The following is a 17498-nucleotide window of genomic DNA, read 5'->3' as shown; positions in this document are numbered from 1 at the left end:
CACATCTGTAAAGAGTCCTGTCCTTGCCGCCGTGGTCGTGGTAGGAGGAGGATTACTTTCACCTCTTCCCCTGTTAGATTCCCGTTTTACTGTGACATTCCCCTTATAAGCTGTGTAAAGCATATTTTTTAGTTTGGTTTTGAACTGCTGCATCCTTTCTGACTTTCGGTAATTTGGTAACATTTCCACCACTTTCTGCTTATACCAGGGGTCTAGTAGCGTGGCCACCCAGTACAGGTCGTTCTCCTTCATCCTTTTTATGCAAGGGTCCCTTAACAAACATGACAGCATGAAAGACCCCATTTGCACAAGGTTGGATGCCAAGCTACTCATTTCCCGTTCATCGTCCTCACTGATGTCATTGACGATCAGTTCTTCCCCCCAGCAACGTACAACACCACGGGTCCCAGACAGGTGACAACAACAAGCACACTGGGATGCCTGCTTTGGTTCGTCTTCCTCCTCCTCAAAGCCACATTCCTCCTCTGACTCCTCTTCCTCATACTCCTCTTCCAGCGTTACCGCAGGTCCGGCCAGCGATGATGACAAGGCTGTTTCTGGTGGTGATGGTGACCACAACTCTTTCTCTTGCTCTTCACGCTCATCTACAGCCTGATCCAGCACTCTTCGCAGGGCACGCTCCAGGAAGAAAACAAATGGGATGAGATTGTTGATGATGCCTTTGATGCGATTGACTAGGTTTGTCACCTCCTCAAAAGGACGCATGAGCCTACAGGCATTGTGCATGAGCGTCCAGTAACGTGGCAAAAAAATTCCCAGCTCCGCAGAGGCTGTCCTAGCACCCCGGTCATACAAATACTCGTTGATGGCTTTTTCTTGTTGTAGCAGGCGGTCGAACATTAGGAGTGTTGAATTCCAACGTGTCGGGCTGTCGCAAATCAAGCGCCTCACTGGCATGTTGTTTCGATGCTGAATTTCTGAAAAGTGCGCCATGGCCTTGAAGGAACGCCTGAAATGGCCACACACCTTCCTGGCCTGCTAGAGGACGTCCTGTAAGCCTGGTACTTAGACACAAAGCGTTGTACAATGAGATTCAACACATGTGCCATGCACGGCACATTTGACAACTTTCCCAAATTCAATGCCGCTAACAAATTGCTTCCACTTTGCCGATCTCCAGTTTGTGCAGGGTCAGCCACTGATCCACCTGTGCATTCAGGGTGGACAGGAGTGCTAGTTCGGTGTGTCTCTCTGCTTTCAGGCAAGTCAACCCAAGACAGCCTGACACTGTCGTATCCGGGATGTGGAATAGCCCCCGGGGAGCTGGGGGGATTCAGTTAATGTGCAGCCAGATGCCGCAGCAGAAGAGGACTCAGCCAAGGAGGTTATGGAAGAGGATGGAGTAGGAGGAGTAGAGGAGGTGGCAGTAGGCTTGCCTGCAAGTCGTGGCGGTGTCTCCAACTCAGCTGCAGAGCCACGCATTCCATGCTTGGCAGCCATCAGCAGGTTGACCTAATGCGCAGTGTAGGTGATATACCTGCCCTGACCATGCTTTGCAGACCAGGTATCAGTGGTCAGATGGACCCTTTTATGAAAAAAAAAATCATCTGGGTACCTTCCACTGTGGTGTCCCAATAGTGACAATTTTTTGAAGGCCTCAGACTCCACCAGCTGGTATGGTAAAAGCTGGCGGACTAAGAGTTCTGTCAAGCCATCTGTCAGACGCCGGGCAAGGGGGTGACTCTGTGACATTGGCTTCTTACGCTCAAACATTTCCTTTACAGACATCTGACTGTGGGCAGATGAGATGGAACTGCTGAAGGTGAGAGGAGGAGTGGCGGGTGGTTGAGAGGGGGCATGGAGGACAGCAGTGGTTGACGTGGCTGAAGATGCTGGACCAGGAGGAGGATGGTGGCTTTGAGTTTGTGTGCTGCTTGTACTCATGTGTTGATTCCATTGGCGTTTGTGATGTGAGATTATGTGCCTTCGCAAAATAGTTGTACCGAGGTGGATGTTCGACTTCCCATGACTCAGTTTCTTTTGGCACAGGTTGCAAATGGCATCGTTGTTATCAGAGGCAGACACACAAAAAAATGCCACACTTCTGAGCTTTGCAATGACGGCATTCTGGTGGTGGCAACAGCATGCGTTGATTGGCGTGCTGTCTGGCTGACCCCGGGTGCCGATACATGCTGTCTGACTGTGCCACTAGCTCCTTGCGACAACCTCTCCCTGCTTCCAACTCCTCTCCTCCTTCTCTCTGTCTCCGCTTCTGAACTTTCCCCCTCTTCTTCTTCTCTTCGAGCAGGCACCCACGTGGCATCCACGGACACATCGTCATCATCAACCACTTCACTTGTATCTGACACCTCAGCAAAGGAAGCAGCAGCGGGTACAACATCATCATCATCATCATCACACTGAACGTCCATGTGTGTAATGCTGCCTGACTGAGACATATCCCTGTTATCTACATCCTCTGGCAATAATGGTTGTGCATCACTAATTTCATCCAACTGATGTGTAAATAACTCCTCTGAGGGATCAAGTGAAGCGGCTATGGTGGTAGTGGTGGTGGTGGCGGCGGGCGGGAGAGTGGTAACTTGAGAGCAGGTGACCAAAGCTGAGCTGGAGGAGGATGGTACGTTAAGGTTCTTAGCGGAAGCTGTTAATGATTGGGTGTCCTGTGTATGCCAGTCAACTATTTTCTCTGAATTATTTGGGTTCAGGGTACGTGGCCTCTAAACACTGGCCATTATTCCAGGGCCAGTGGAAATCACAACACCACGACGGCCCCTGTGGGGTGGCCTGCCTCTGCCTGTCATTTTTTGTTTTTAGGTAAGTGGTACTATGCGTGCAAGGTACTGTGCCACCCTATATTAGTGGTGGGTAGTGGGTTTTGTGTGGGCCTGACACACACTGGCTTGCAACTGTGATTATATCACAGAAAATATTAAATATATATTTTTTTATATGCAAGGTATTTGAGTGAGTGAGTGAGTGACACCCTGTAACGGTATGAGTGGAGGCCTAGACACTATCCAGTGGCCACATTACAGTCTGTGTGGGCCTGACACACATTAGCTTGCAACTGTGATTATATCACTGAAAAATATTAAATATTATTTTTTTATTTGCAAGGTATTTGAGTGAGTGACACCCTGTAACGGTATGCGTGGAGGCCTAGCCACTAGCCAGCGGCCACAATACAGTCTGTGGGGGCCTGACAAACACGGGCTTGCTACTGTGATTATATCACAGAAAAATATTAAATTTTTTATTTTTTTTTTGCAAGGTATTTGAGTGAGTGACACCCTGTAATGGTATGAGTGGAGGCCTAGCCACTAACCAGTGGCCACAATACAGTCTATGTGGGCCTGATACACACGGGCTTGCAACTGTGATTATATCACAGAAAAAAATTAAATATAATGTTTTTTTATCTGCAAGGTATTTTCTGTCACACCCTGTATGAATGGTGTGCACACACACACTGCTGTCTGTGACTGAGCCTGTAGCCTCTCACACACGGGCAGCCTGGCAACTGCAATATATATATATATATATATATATATATAAAAAAAAAAAAAAAAAAAAAAGTAGACTGATGTACCAGCCCTGAAAAGGGCTTTTTGGGGTGCTGTCAGGACGCTGTCCTTACAGCAGATGAGTCTGTGGACACAGAACACTGCCCTAACTAATGCTTTCCCTATTGAATCAGCAGCAGCAGCACTGTCCCTCCTCTCACTGAGAATGCAGCTTCCGAATTAATCTAAAATGGATGCTTTCCAGGAGGTGGGAGGGTCTGGGAGGGAGGGTCTGCTGCTGATTGGCTGGAATGTGTCTGCTGACTGTGAGGAACAAGCTATGTTCGCTGGGAACTGTTCGCCGGCGAATAGTTCGGGACATCACTGCCTTAGGGCACACAAGACAATGATAAAACAACGAGAGAGGCAGGCCAGCATCTGGAGTGGTATGAAGGCCTGAGTGCACGCAAAAGGGCTCCTAGGTCTCCGCCGGCTACAACATAATTAAGGGTTAATTAAATGGAAAGGAGACTGCAATTAATATTTCCGAGCGCAAAGTGCAAAGTAGGTTTAACCACTTCCCATCTGGGCCATTTGCCCCCTTCTTGACCAGGCCTAATTTTGCAAAACTGACATATCTCACTTTATGTGGTAATAACTTTGGAACGCCTTTATTTATCCAAGTCATTCAGAGATTGTTTTCTCGTGACACATTGTACTTCATGATAGTCATAAATTTGAGTCAAAATATTTCACCTTTATTTATGAAAAAATCCCAAATTTACCCAAAAATTAGAAAAATTCGCAATTTTCAAAATTTCTATTTCTCTGCTTTTAAAACAGAAAGTGATACCTCATAAAAAATTTATTACTTAACATTCCCCATATGTCTACTTTATGTTGGCATCATTTTGGAAATGTCATTTTATTTTTTTAGGACGTTACAAGGCTTAGAAGTTTAGAAGCAATTCTTCAAATTTTTAAGAAAATTGCCAAAACCCACTTTTTAAGGACCAGTTCAGGTCTGAAGTCACTTTGTGGGGCTTACATAGTGGATACCCCCATAAATGACCCCATTGTAGAAACTACACCCCTCAAGGTATTCAAAACCGATTTTACAAACTTCGTTAACCCTTTAGGCGTTCCACAAGAATTAAAGGAAAATGGAGATCAAATTTTTAAATTTCACTTTTTTGGCAGATTTTCTATTTTAATCAAATTTTTTCTTTAACACATCGATGGTTAACAGCCAAGCAAAACTCGATTTATTACCCAGATTCTGCGGTTTACAGAAACACCCCACATGTGGTCATAAACTGCTGTATGGGCACACGGCAGGGCGCAGAAGAAAAGGAACTCCACATGGTTTTTAGATGCCATGTCCCATTTGGAGCCCCCTGATGCACCCTTACAGTAGAAACTCCCAAGAAGTGACCCCATTTTGGAAACTAGGGGATAAGGTGCCAGTTTTATTAGTACTATTTTTGGGTACATATGATTTTTTTGATCATTCATTATAACACTTTATGGGGCAAGGTGACCCAAAAATTGGCTGTTTTAGCACAGTTTATATTTATTTATTTTGACAGCGTTCACCTGAGGGGTTCAGTCAAGTGACAATTTTATAGAGCAGATTGTTACGGACGTGGCGATACCTAATATGTATACTTTTTCTCATTTATTAAAGTTTTACACAATAATAGCATTTTTGAAACCAAAAAATTATGTTTTAATGTGTCCATGTTCTGAGAGCTATATTTTTTTTTATTTTTTGAGAGATTTTTTTATGTAGGGGCTCATTTTTTGTGGGATGAAGTGACGGTTTTATTGGTACCATTTTGTGGGACATACGCGTTTTTGATCACTTGGCGTTGCACCTTTTGTGATGTAAGGTGACAAAAATTGCTTGTTTTGACACAGTTTTTTTTTGTGATATTGTGATATTTGTGATATTGTGATATTTTTATAGAGCTGGTTTTTACGGACGCGGCAATACCAAATATGTCTATTTTATTTTATTTTTTCTATTTTTAATTTATTTTTTTATTCCTTACTTGGGGACTTTTTTTTTTTACATGTGAAACTTTTTTTTATTTTCTTTTTTCAACCCTTTATTTATTTTTTTATTTTACACTTTTCGTCCCCGATAAGGTCATACAAGACCTCTGGGGGACATTTACTTAACTTTTTCTTTTTTTTTTTCACTGTAGCCCCAGTTACAGGAAAAATACACCCCCAGACAGGGCCGTCTTTACCAAGGGGCAAAAGGGGCAGCTGCCCGGGCCCAGTTGCTCCTGGGGGGCCCAAGGCAGCTGCCTCTTGAGCCCTGCTAGCTACTGCCCCGGGTGTCAAGCTGTCTGTGTACTTTAACATTGTGATCTAGGACCTTAATGACATCATCACCATGTGACCAGTAACCTAGCAATTACTGGTCACATGGCTATGAGGTCATCACAGGTCCTATCAGGAGTGTTGCAGAAGTTAACTGTGGAGCTTTTTTGTGTGAAGATTACATCAGAAAAAGGTGACAGGGGCTGTTATGTTAATATTGTAAACTACTGTATAGTGGGGTGCTGTATATTGTGTGGGGGGCTGTATATTGTGTGGTGGGCTGTATACTGTGTGGGGGCCTGTATACTGTGTGGTGGGCTGTATACTGTGTGGTGGGCTGTATACTGTGGGGGGCCTGTATACTGTGTGGGCTGTATACTGTGTGGTGGGCTATATATTGTGTGGGGGCCTGTATACTGTGGGGGGCCTGTATACTGTGGGGGGCCTGTATATTGTGTGGGACTGTATACTGTGTGGTGGGCTGTATACTTTGTGGTGGGCTGTATACTGTGTGCGGGCCTGTATACTGTGTGGGGGCCTGTATACTGTGTGGTGGGCTGTATACTGTGTGGTGGGCTGTATACTGTGTGTGGGGCTGTATACTGTGTGGTGGGCTGTATACTGTGTGGTGGGCTGTATACTGTGTGGTGGGCTGTATACTGTGTGGGGGCCTGTATACTGTGTGGGGGCCTGTATACTGTGTGGTGGGCTGTATACTGTGGGCTGCTATACTGCTCTACTATATACTGTGGGGTACTGTATAGTGTGGGGTGCTATACTGCATACTGTGTGGTGCTGTATACTATAGGGTGCTATACTGCATACTGTGGGGTGCTGGGGTGCACTGTAACACTAGGGTGAGCCGAGCCCTGGTCTCCTTCCTGCAGAGCGGTGCCCACTTCCAGCCCAGAGCACTGATCCTGAGCCGCTGGAGTCTTCAGAACTGGAAGTATTTACAGTCATTCACTGGACTCTACCAGGTGTGTGGATTTTTTTTGTGTGTGTTGTGGTGGAGGGCGTGATTGCCTGCTAAGGTGTGGGAAGGCGGGATCCAGGGGGCCCAAGTAAATTTTTGCCCAGGGTCCAATCAATATTAAAGACGGCCATGCCCCCAGAGAGGCTGTACAGCGCAATACAGCGCTGTACAGCCTCAGTGCAGGGCTGATCGAGGTCTGTGAAAGACCTCACACAGCTCCTGCACTCTCCGGTCCCGGCGGTCATGGCCGGAACAGGAAGCGCATAGGGCCTTCTCTAAGGGTTGCCCTGCTGTCACTGACAGCGGGCAACCCGATCAGCAGCTGCACGATTAGCGTGCAGCTGCAGTTTCTGAACAAATGTTCAGAAACGTCCATTCAGAAATAGAGATCCACCCATAGGACGTTTATATCCTATGGGCAGACGGAAAGTGGTTAAAGGAGTGAACCCCAGAAAAGCATGTGTTCCAGATGGGATCCCTGGCTGGATAATAAGATCATGTATGGGCAGCGTAAAGGTGATCACAGGTTCCCTTTAAGATGAAAAACTTGTCAGAGACCCAAAAGGCCTTTTAAGGACTATTGCTGTGTGTGGCAGCAGCAATATATATTTTTAGTGCAACCTGCGCTAAATTGATAAAACGTTAAAGACCCAAAAGTCCTTTTGTGTGTGACAGCAATATCTATTTTTAGCACATCCTGCCCTAAATAGTTAGACCGATGCAGACAGCGACATTATCTGCGATACATCTCCTGTGTAACGTGTGCGCATCCCAAAAATATCTATGACATCCAGTGTTCTTTTTCCGTAGATGGTGTCCGCTGCAGACAGTGACATTAGCTGTGATACATCTTCTGTGTAACGTGTGCATATCCAAAAAATATCAGTGACATCCAGTGTACTTTTTCCGCAGACGGTGTCCGCTGCGGACAGTGACATTATCTGCAGTATTTCTCCTGTGTAACGTTTCCACTTCCCAAATTCCTGTGACACTCCCTATAATTTTTTATTGGCCGCTGGTGAAAGCATTGACATTATCTTCTGTGTGAAGTTTCCAAATCCCAATCACCTTTTTAAAAAAAAATGTGCATACACTTACAAATCCTACGCTACTGTACGTGTGATACTTTCAAGCATATATAACATTTAATTTAATGAAGGCAAGCAGTAAAGGACAGGGAAGTGACAGTAACGCTAATGGTGCATGCAGATTGAAACTGTGCCTGCTGCCAGAGCGCAATAAAAAATAAATCATCCACGATACCTAGCTTCATGTCCCAGTTTGCAGGGCGGCACAAGATACTACTCTCGAAATCACACAAGTGCGACCAGCTGGTCAGTTAAATTGCAACAGATAATGCTTCGTCGGTTAAGCATCACCCTGTCTTCCACCAAGTCCAGTCTCAGTAGCCAAGAGTCTGGTCAACACAATCTTAACTCTGATCCTCCTTCCTCCCACCATGGAAAGTCTTGCCAAACAAATGATCCCACACTCGGATATTTCAGGGAGCTCTTTTCAGTGCCATTGCTTCATTTGGACCTCTCGACAAGCCTGCTTTAAGAGGGACATGAGATCTTGTGCCCTGATACCCAAACTCTTGAGCGTCCATAGTCACATGAAGATGAAGGTGGGGAAAGGCAATTTGTGTTTCACGAGGTGGATGATGATGAGACACAGTTGCCGATAAGTCAACGGCAATTAGTGTCTCAAGAGGTTCATGATGAAGACTACCTGGGAAGGTGGAAAGACGAGCGAGGACATCAGTACAGAGGGGGGGGGGGTGTCTGCGGCACCACAACAGGCTAGAAGAGGCAGTGGGGTGGTAAAAGGGAGAAGGCAGGCCACACCAAACAGACCTGCAACTGTTCCCCGGAGCACACCCTTGCTGAAATCTCACTTACCAAAAGGTAAGGCACTTTTTTGAGGAAAGTGCGGATGACAAAAGAATAGTAATTTCCAACCTGTGCCGTACAAAAATGAGCAGGGGCGTGAACACTAGCAACCTCACCACCACCTGCATGATCAACCACGTGGCATCAAAGCACCATAATTGGTGGGCCGAACGCCTGGGTGTCTGCAGGTCACACCACTGCCTACTCTTCCCCTGTGTTACATGCTGACCAATCCCCTGTCGAAGGCACAGGCCCGGATGCCTCCTGCCCTGCAACTGGACCTTCGCAAACACCATCAATGACCACATCCACTTCCATGTCCCAGTGCAATGTACAAATGTCCTTACCACAAGCATTTGAACTCAAGCACAAATACCCAGCCACGCACCCACAAGCCATAGCATTAAATGCGCAACTTTCCTAATAACAGGCCTTGGAAATGTTGCCATTTAGGCTTGTGTACACTGAGGCTTTCCGCAGCCTCATGTCGGCGGCCGTCCCTCGTTACGCAGTCCCCAGCTGTCACTATTTTTCACGGTGTGCCATGCCCACTTAACACCAGCATATGTACCGTAACATCACCCGTGCCCTGACCAACGCAGTTACTGGGAAGGTCCACTTAACCCCTGACAAATGGACAAGTGCTTTCGGCCAGGGACGCTACATTTCCCTGACGGCACACTGGGTGAACGTTGCGGAGGCCAGTAGCGAGTAGTACCCTGGGATGGCACAGGTTCTACCAATGCCAAGGATCGCGGGCCCTAATTCCATCAGGGTTTCCACCACCACCTACTTTAGTGGCTCCCACCCCCACTTCTCCTCCTCCGCCTCCTCCTCCACTTCCAAATCACAATTATCCTCTTGCAGCACCAGTCAGCCAACAGTCGGTAGCTGTAAGCAGTGTAGCACTGCAGTCGGGAAGCGTCAACAGGCCGTGACTAAGCTGATCTGCTTAGGTCACAAACAGCACACCGCTGCAGAGCTGTGGCAGGGGATAAGTGACCAGACTGAGCTGTGGCTCTCGCCTCTCAACCTACAACCAAGCATGGTTGTGTCTGATAATGGCCGTAACTTGGTGGGGGCTTTGGAGCTCGGCAAGCTCAAACACATCCCATGCCTAGCCCACGTCTTAAACTTAGTGGTTCAGAGGTTTCTCAAAACCTACCCCAATTTGCCTGAGCTACTGGTGAAGGTGCGCCGCATGTGTGCCCATTTCCGCAAGTCATTGACAGCTTCCGCCAGTCTGTCAATGCTGCAGCAGCACTTACAATTGCCAGCTCGCCGACTGTTGTGCGACATGAGCACGTGCTGGAACTCTACATTCCACATGTTGGCCAGGCTTTGTGATCAGCAGAGGGCAGTAGTGGAATACCAGCTGGTCATCACATTTCCAGTCAGCATTCACTCTTCCCAAGCGAGGAGTGGACATGGATGTCTGACCTCTGTGAGTATTTAAGACACTTTGAGGAATCAACACAGATGGTGAGCGGCGATAACGGTATTATCAGCCTCATCATCCCATTTCTGTGTCTACTCAAACGCTCGCTGCTCACAATTAAAGCCGACGCTTTGCATGTGGAAGAGGTGAAAATGGGGAAGGACATTACACAGGGTGATAGCCAGACTACCGTCAGTTCGTCTTCTCAGTGCAAATTGGATGATGATGAGGAGGAGCAGGAGACGGTTCCCTCCACTACAGAGGATAGTACCCATGGAAGTTTAATTCTATCTGTTCAGCATGGACTGGCAGAAGAAGAGGATTAGGAGATTGAGAGTAATCCTCCTGATGATGACAGCGAAGTCTTGCCTGTTGGGACTCTGGCACACATGGCTGACCTTATGTTAGGCTGCCTTTCCTGTCACCTACGCGTTTCACGCATTTTGAATAACACCGATTACTGGTTATTCACCCTTCTTGACCCCCACTACAACTTCTCATCTCTTATTCCTGTGATTGAGAGGACGAGCAAAATGGTGCAATACCAGAAGGTCCTTGTGGAAAAATTGCTCCAAAAATTTCCAGCTGACAACAATGGCGACAGAATACGTAGTTCCTTGGGCAACTGAGGAGGGGAGACGGTGGGAACACACAGCAGTTCCAACAGAGGCAGGACAACACTCTCCAAAGCCTGGGACAGTTTTATGACACCCCGCCAGCAACCTCACCCTGATGCGTGGCCTAGTGTCACAAGGAGGAAAACATTTTGAAAGATGGTGAAGGAGTACGTAGCAGACCGTGTCAGCGTCCTAAATGATCCCTCTGTGCCTTACAACTACTGGGTGTCCAAGCTGAACACGTGGCACGAACTGGCGCTCTACGCCTTGGCTGTGCTGGCCTGCCCTGCCACCAGCTTTTTGTCAGAGCGGGTATTTAGTGCTGCTGGGGGAAAAATAACGGATAATTATATACAAAGTCCCTTTTAGAGACCCTCAGGATATTAACAATTAAAACTGCAATGGTCTGTAGGACCAGAAATCCCTTTAGGGGTCCCTAACTGATATTAAAATTATATCTTTATTAATTCATTTAAAATATATCAAGAACACACAAAAAAAGGGGGAAAACAAATTCAAATTGTCAGTACCTAGTGGAATATGAGATGATTTATATTGCAACTCCTTGCTGGCCGCAGCCAATATTTACATCTAAATGTCTGTGGAGTGCATAGGGAACATTTTATTCCATTTAGAGTCGCACATTTATTCTGTGAGGGTCCCAAGTTGGTTTATTCCATCCAACTTTTTACTGGGATTAGTATTAACTCTGATGAATTTATATACTGAGGCTTTTCCATGTAGCGAGTTCCACCACCTGAATAGTGATTGTATCAAAACTGCAGGGAATACATTGTATCACCCATGCACAGAGGGTTACAATTTACTTGACAGTGTTGCTGCCCCTGAGAGGTTAGCAATGTTTGTAACAATCTACGAGTTGAGCTCACTATAATTGATCCCTAATGTGGCTCTATTTCCTCTATTTCCATTGATAGAGGTCCGTGAAGCACTACTCTATATATTTATGTGGTTGCCTAATGAGCAGCATAGTATATTTAGAGTCGAACAGAGTGAGGGATAAGGTATAGAGTAGTGCTTCACAGCCTGGATTGCACCTGACTTCTCTAATACACCAGAGGAAAGCGGCTGAACATAAAGGCACTTTAAATGTGTTTTTTTTATAATGTACTGAATACACTGTATTCCCATGCACCCCTTCCACCACAAAAAAGGGTATATGGTTCGATCTTTCTTTTCTCGTCCTCCTCGTCGTCCTCTTCCAACATATCAACATGCTTATTAGTCTGCCCTCGCTCCTAAAGTTGTAGAGGGTCAGCTCACCTGCTGGCCCTCGCACATAATGTTTTAGAGGGTCAGCTCACCAGCAGGCCCTCACCTGCATTCTTTTAGAGGGTAAGTTCACCTGCAGGCCCTCACATATAATGTTATGGAGGGTCAGCTCACCAGCAGGCCCTCACCTACAATCTTTTAGAGGGTCAGCTCACCTGTAGGCCCTCGCATAAAATGTTTTAGAGGGTCAGCTCACCGGAAGGCATTCACCTACAATATTTTAGAGGGTCAGCTTGCCTGCAGGCCCTCACATATAATGTTTTGGAGGGTTAGCTCACCAGCAGACCCTCACCTACAATCTTTAAGAGGGTCATCTAACCTGCAGGCCCTCGCATGTAATGTTTTAGAGGGTCAGCTCACAGCAGGCCCTCATTTGCAATCTTTTAGACGGTCAGCTCACCTGCAAGCTCTCACATATAATGTTTTTAGGGTCAGATCACCAGCAGGCCCTCAATCATAATGTTTTACATGGTCAGCTCACCAGCAGGCCCTCACCTACAATCTTTTAGAGGGTCAGCTCACTTGTAGGCCCTCATCTACAATCTTTTAGAGGGTCAGCTCACTTGCAGGCTCTCACCTACAATCTTTTAGAGGGTCATCTCACCTGCAGGCTCTCACCTACAATCTTTTAGAGGGTCATCTCACTTGCAGGTCCTCGCATATAATGTTTTAGAGGCTCAGCTCACCAGCAGGCCCTTACTTACAATCCTTTAAAGGGTCAGCTCACCTGTAGGCCCTTGCATGTAATGTTTTAGATGGTCGGATCAACAACAGGCTCTCACCTAGAATATTTTAGAGGGTCAGCTCACCAGCAGGCCCTCACATGTAATGTTTGAGGGTCAGTTCACCAGCAGGCCCTCAACCATAATGTTTTATAGGGTCAGCTCACCAGCAGGTCCTCACCTAAATGTATTTAGAGGGTCAGCTCACCAGCAGGCCCTTGCATATAATGTTTTTGAGGGTCAGCTCACCTGCAGGCCCTCAACCATAATGTTTTACAGGGTCATTTCACCAACAGGCCCTCACTTACAATATTTTAGAGGGTCAGCTCACCTGCAGGCCCTCGCATATAATGTTTTTGAGGGTCAGCTCACCAGCAGGCCCTCAACCATAATGTTTTACAGGGTCAGCTCACCAGCATGGCCCTCAACCATAATGTTTTACAGGGTCAGCTCACCTGCAGGCTCTCACCTACAATCTTTTAGAGGGTCATCTCACTTGCAGGTCCTCGCATATAATGTTTTAGAGGCTCAGCTCACCAGCAGGCCCTTACTTACGATCCTTTAAAGGGTCAGCTCACCTGTAGGCCCTTGCATGTAATGTTTTAGATGGTCGGATCAACAACAGGCCCTCACCTAGAATATTTTAGAGGGTCAGCTCACCAGCAGGCCCTCACATGTAATGTTTGAGGGTCAGTTCACCAGCAGGCCCTCAACCATAATGTTTTATAGGGTCAGCTCACCAGCAGGTCCTCACCTAAATGTATTTAGAGGGTCAGCTCACCAGCAGGCCCCTGCATATAATGTTTTTGAGGGTCAGCTCACCTGAAGGCCCTCAACCATAATGTTTTACAGGGTCATTTCACCAACAGGCCCTCACTTACAATATTTTAGAGGGTCAGCTCACCTGCAGGCCCTCGCATATAATGTTTTTGAGGGTCAGCTCACCAGCAGGCCCCTTAACCATAATGTTTTACAGGGTCAGCTCACCAGCAGGCTCTCGGCCATAATTTTTTCAATGGTTAGCTAAGCAGCAGGCTCTCACCCATAATTTTTTGATGCTCAGATCAGCAGCAGGCACTCGCCCCTAATGTTTTAGATGGTCATCTCAGACGCAGGCCCTCGCTCGTAATATTTTAGAGGGTCACCAGCAGGCCCTTGCTCCTAATGTTTTTGAGAGTTACCCGCAGGCCATCAATCTTAATTTTTCAAGGGTGTATGATGCCCTCTTTTATGTGTAATAACGGGTGTATTGGAGTGCCGATTCCTTGTAATTTTTTGAAGCCCTTTCACTTAGTGCATATGCTTTATGAGTGTAGGAATCCCACTACCTGAACAATTGTACCTCAATGTGAATATACAGGTTGTATTGGAGTGCCTCTTCCTTGTAATTTTTGGCAGCACTTACACTTTATATACAAGTAAATATATAGGAAATTATGTTTCCAAACAATGTTTCCTCTAAAATCGATTTTATCTTCGGTTTTGTGTGTATTATTGTCAGTCTGTAAAAGTGGCATACTAACTTGGACAACATCATTCCCAGCAGCGACCTGGGAGTCCAAGATGCATCCAGACATATCTAGGCTGTTCTGCAACCATTTTGGTGGCGTTTCCATAAATTTCTGACCTTTTCCCATGAACCAGACACCCTCCCCTCTTCAGAGCAGGGGGTGCCTGGTTTAATGATCGGGTTCTCCCATTGACTTCCATTGTGCTCGGGTGCTCGATAGAGCACCTGAGCATCCCGAGGTGTTTGACCCGAGCACCCGAACACCCAAGCACTTTGGTGCTCGATCAACACTAGATGCAACAAAGTGGTAAAATTTGCTGATAATATGGCGGTGGTGTGCCTGATTCAGGAGAACAATTAGAGCCTCTACTTGTAGGAAGTGAATAAATTGTTCTATTGGTGCCAGGCTATTAAGTCTCTTTAAATGTGAATAAAACAAAGGAAATGATGACTGATTTTAGCAGATCTAACGCTATTCCCTAGTAAAGATCAGGGGTGTAAAGGTAGAAAGAGTAAGAGGTTCTAAATATTTTAGAGTTTATATAGCTAAAGGCCTTACATGGACATTTAACAGGTGATTATGCAAGGCTTTGACTATGTTTTCTGGGCGGACGTGCCAATTTCAGGGTGTCCAAATGAATGCTGAAAGCCTTTAAAGGGAACCTGTCACCCCAATTTTCACCTGTTATCTACAGTAATTCATACGCAGCACTGCAGATAAGGAGTCCTGATCACTATTTTTTTTTTCCTACTGACCCTGGTTCCCCCACTGTCAGCACAAAAATCTACACTGAAATACATAGTCTGGACTGCTATGCTGCTCTAACATAATAGATAGGACTCATGTGACCATGCACAGCAGTCTGGACAATATATTTTAATGTAGCTCTGAGAGCTGACATCGGGGGAATGGGGACAGTAGGAAAATTTAAAAATAGTGATCTGGAATTCATATATGCAGTAGAACTATTGCTGTAGATAATGGTTGAGGCAACAGATTTCCTTAAATACAGGCATAAATGAGAATTTCTTGATCAGTCATATAACAACTTGATTCAGAAATGTTACAATAAAGGATGACAAAGCACTGGCCAGAGAAATACAATCTGCAATGTTCTCTCCCGGCCCTGAACAATATTTATGATCACTGGGTAAGATCTATAACGAAAGGATATTTAAAGATCCTATTTATCCATACCATAACCTATTTATATTGCCGAGGTCAGGCAGAAGATACTACAGTTCGACAGTGAAAACAGGTTTAGAAAGGATTTCTCTTTCTGTTGCCTGTAAGAATGCTTAGCAATGTATAACAAACTGGGTTGACGAACACTAGAAGTTAAAAGGATGACACTCCCGGAATATTGACACATATATGTTTTATATCTGCTTTATATCATTGCTGCTCAAGGGAAACAGGAGAAGGGGAAGCAGAAAAACATTTCACTGCCATTGTTTCTTGTATATTGTGTATGTGATGACTAATAAACTTGATACTTGTTATATTTTGGAGAATGCAGGCAGTACTAAAAGACATTTCAGGAAAGACAACAGGTCCTCTTTAACCTGTCTACTAATCAGTGTCGGACTAAGGTACCTAGGGCCCACCAGTAAAATTTATTTTGGGGGCCCACCCTACAGATACATTCAAATATAATAAATAATCTAACAAGTTTGTTATATGACCACAGGCTGGTTGAGGTGCTATACATTGAATATATGTATGTAGTGCAGTAAGTTTAATGTGTTATGTGCCACTTGTGCAGGGGCTGGGAGACTAGGGGCCCACCTTGCTCAGGGGCCCACCGGGGGATTCTCCTGTACCCCTGTGGGCCAGTCCAAGCCTGCTACTAATCATCCACAAACGTATCCATTAATTTAGAAAAGGGCAATTCTATTTTTATTTTATTTTTTCAAAATCATACTTTATTTAGCAAAGCAGCAAAGTACAGAATAGGAGTGATGGAGGGAAGACAAGCCTCCACACTTCTTACATAGTAAAAATAACACAGTACAACACAGTATAAACTGCAGGTCAAGCATTGTAATATATATAAATCTGAAAATGTATCCAAGGTACAGATTATATAAAAGTACTCAGGAGATTACGCTGAAAAGTGGGCATCAATTATCACCAATACGAAGGGTCTCTGTGTATCGCGTTCTTCCCCATCCGAGACAGGTCATGATAAAGGAAATCAAAAAGGGGCGCCACTAAGATCTCTAAGTGTCACATACAAGACAAAGATTAACTGATTGGAACAGACTGATAGCCTCTAAAGGAAATCCACTTATCCCAAGACCTCAAAAACTTGTGGTGCGATCTCATTTCCCACGAGGACAATTCCTCTAATCTATATATCTGATCCATCTTCTGCAACCATTGTTCCATTGAGGGAACCTTGGGGGAGAGCCACTTTAGGGGGATCAGTAGTTTAGCAGCATTTATAAGGTGTTTGAACAATGGCAAATTTGGGGGAGGAGGATCTCTTGGAAAGAGGTTTAGGAGAGCCGCTTCGGGAGAAGTAATAATATTAGAACCAGAAATTTCATTACTGGTTTGGAAAAATTTTTCCCACCATACGGACATTAATGGACACGACCACCAGATGTGAAAAAAGGTGCCTCTCTGAGTCAGGCATCTCCAGCAGGTATCAGATGCTGAAGCCGAATATAGACAAGTTTTGTCCGGGGTTTTATACCACCTTGTGATTATTTTATAATTGTTTTCCTGGATTTTGACACATCTCGAGGCCTTATGAGAGGAATTGAAAATAGTAGCGGTATCAACCGTCGTTAAGCTTTTACCTAAATCTTTCTCCCATAGCCTAATAAAAGCCGGTGTTGAGGCAAAGGGAGGAGTTCTCAACCTCCTATACCACTGCGAGATCATCTTTTGGGGTGGGGAAATTTGAGTAGTCAGGTGTTCACACCAGGTAATGGGCCTTAACAAGGTATGCAGATGGGCATTCTGGGACATGTAGGCCTGTATGAAATGAAGGCCTACAAAGCCCGAATCAGGGACCCTTAGGAGATCTTTCAGATCTTTCAAGGAAATTTGTTGGCTGTCCCTGTATAAGTCCACCAATTTCACTGTTGACCTTTTAGTTTCAGTGGGAAGGCTGTCTCTTAGGGCTTTGGGGGCCAAGTGGCATATATCCGCTACAGTTAAGATAGGTGACGGAAGTGGTGAATTTAAAGGGGTGTTTTGTAGGGAGTACCAGGCCTGAA

Source organism: Bufo gargarizans, chromosome 2 (assembly GCF_014858855.1).
Source record: "Bufo gargarizans isolate SCDJY-AF-19 chromosome 2, ASM1485885v1, whole genome shotgun sequence".
Taxonomy (NCBI): domain Eukaryota; kingdom Metazoa; phylum Chordata; class Amphibia; order Anura; family Bufonidae; genus Bufo; species Bufo gargarizans.
The sequence above is the reverse complement of the archived record's forward strand: the minus strand, read 5'-3'. Positions refer to the sequence as shown.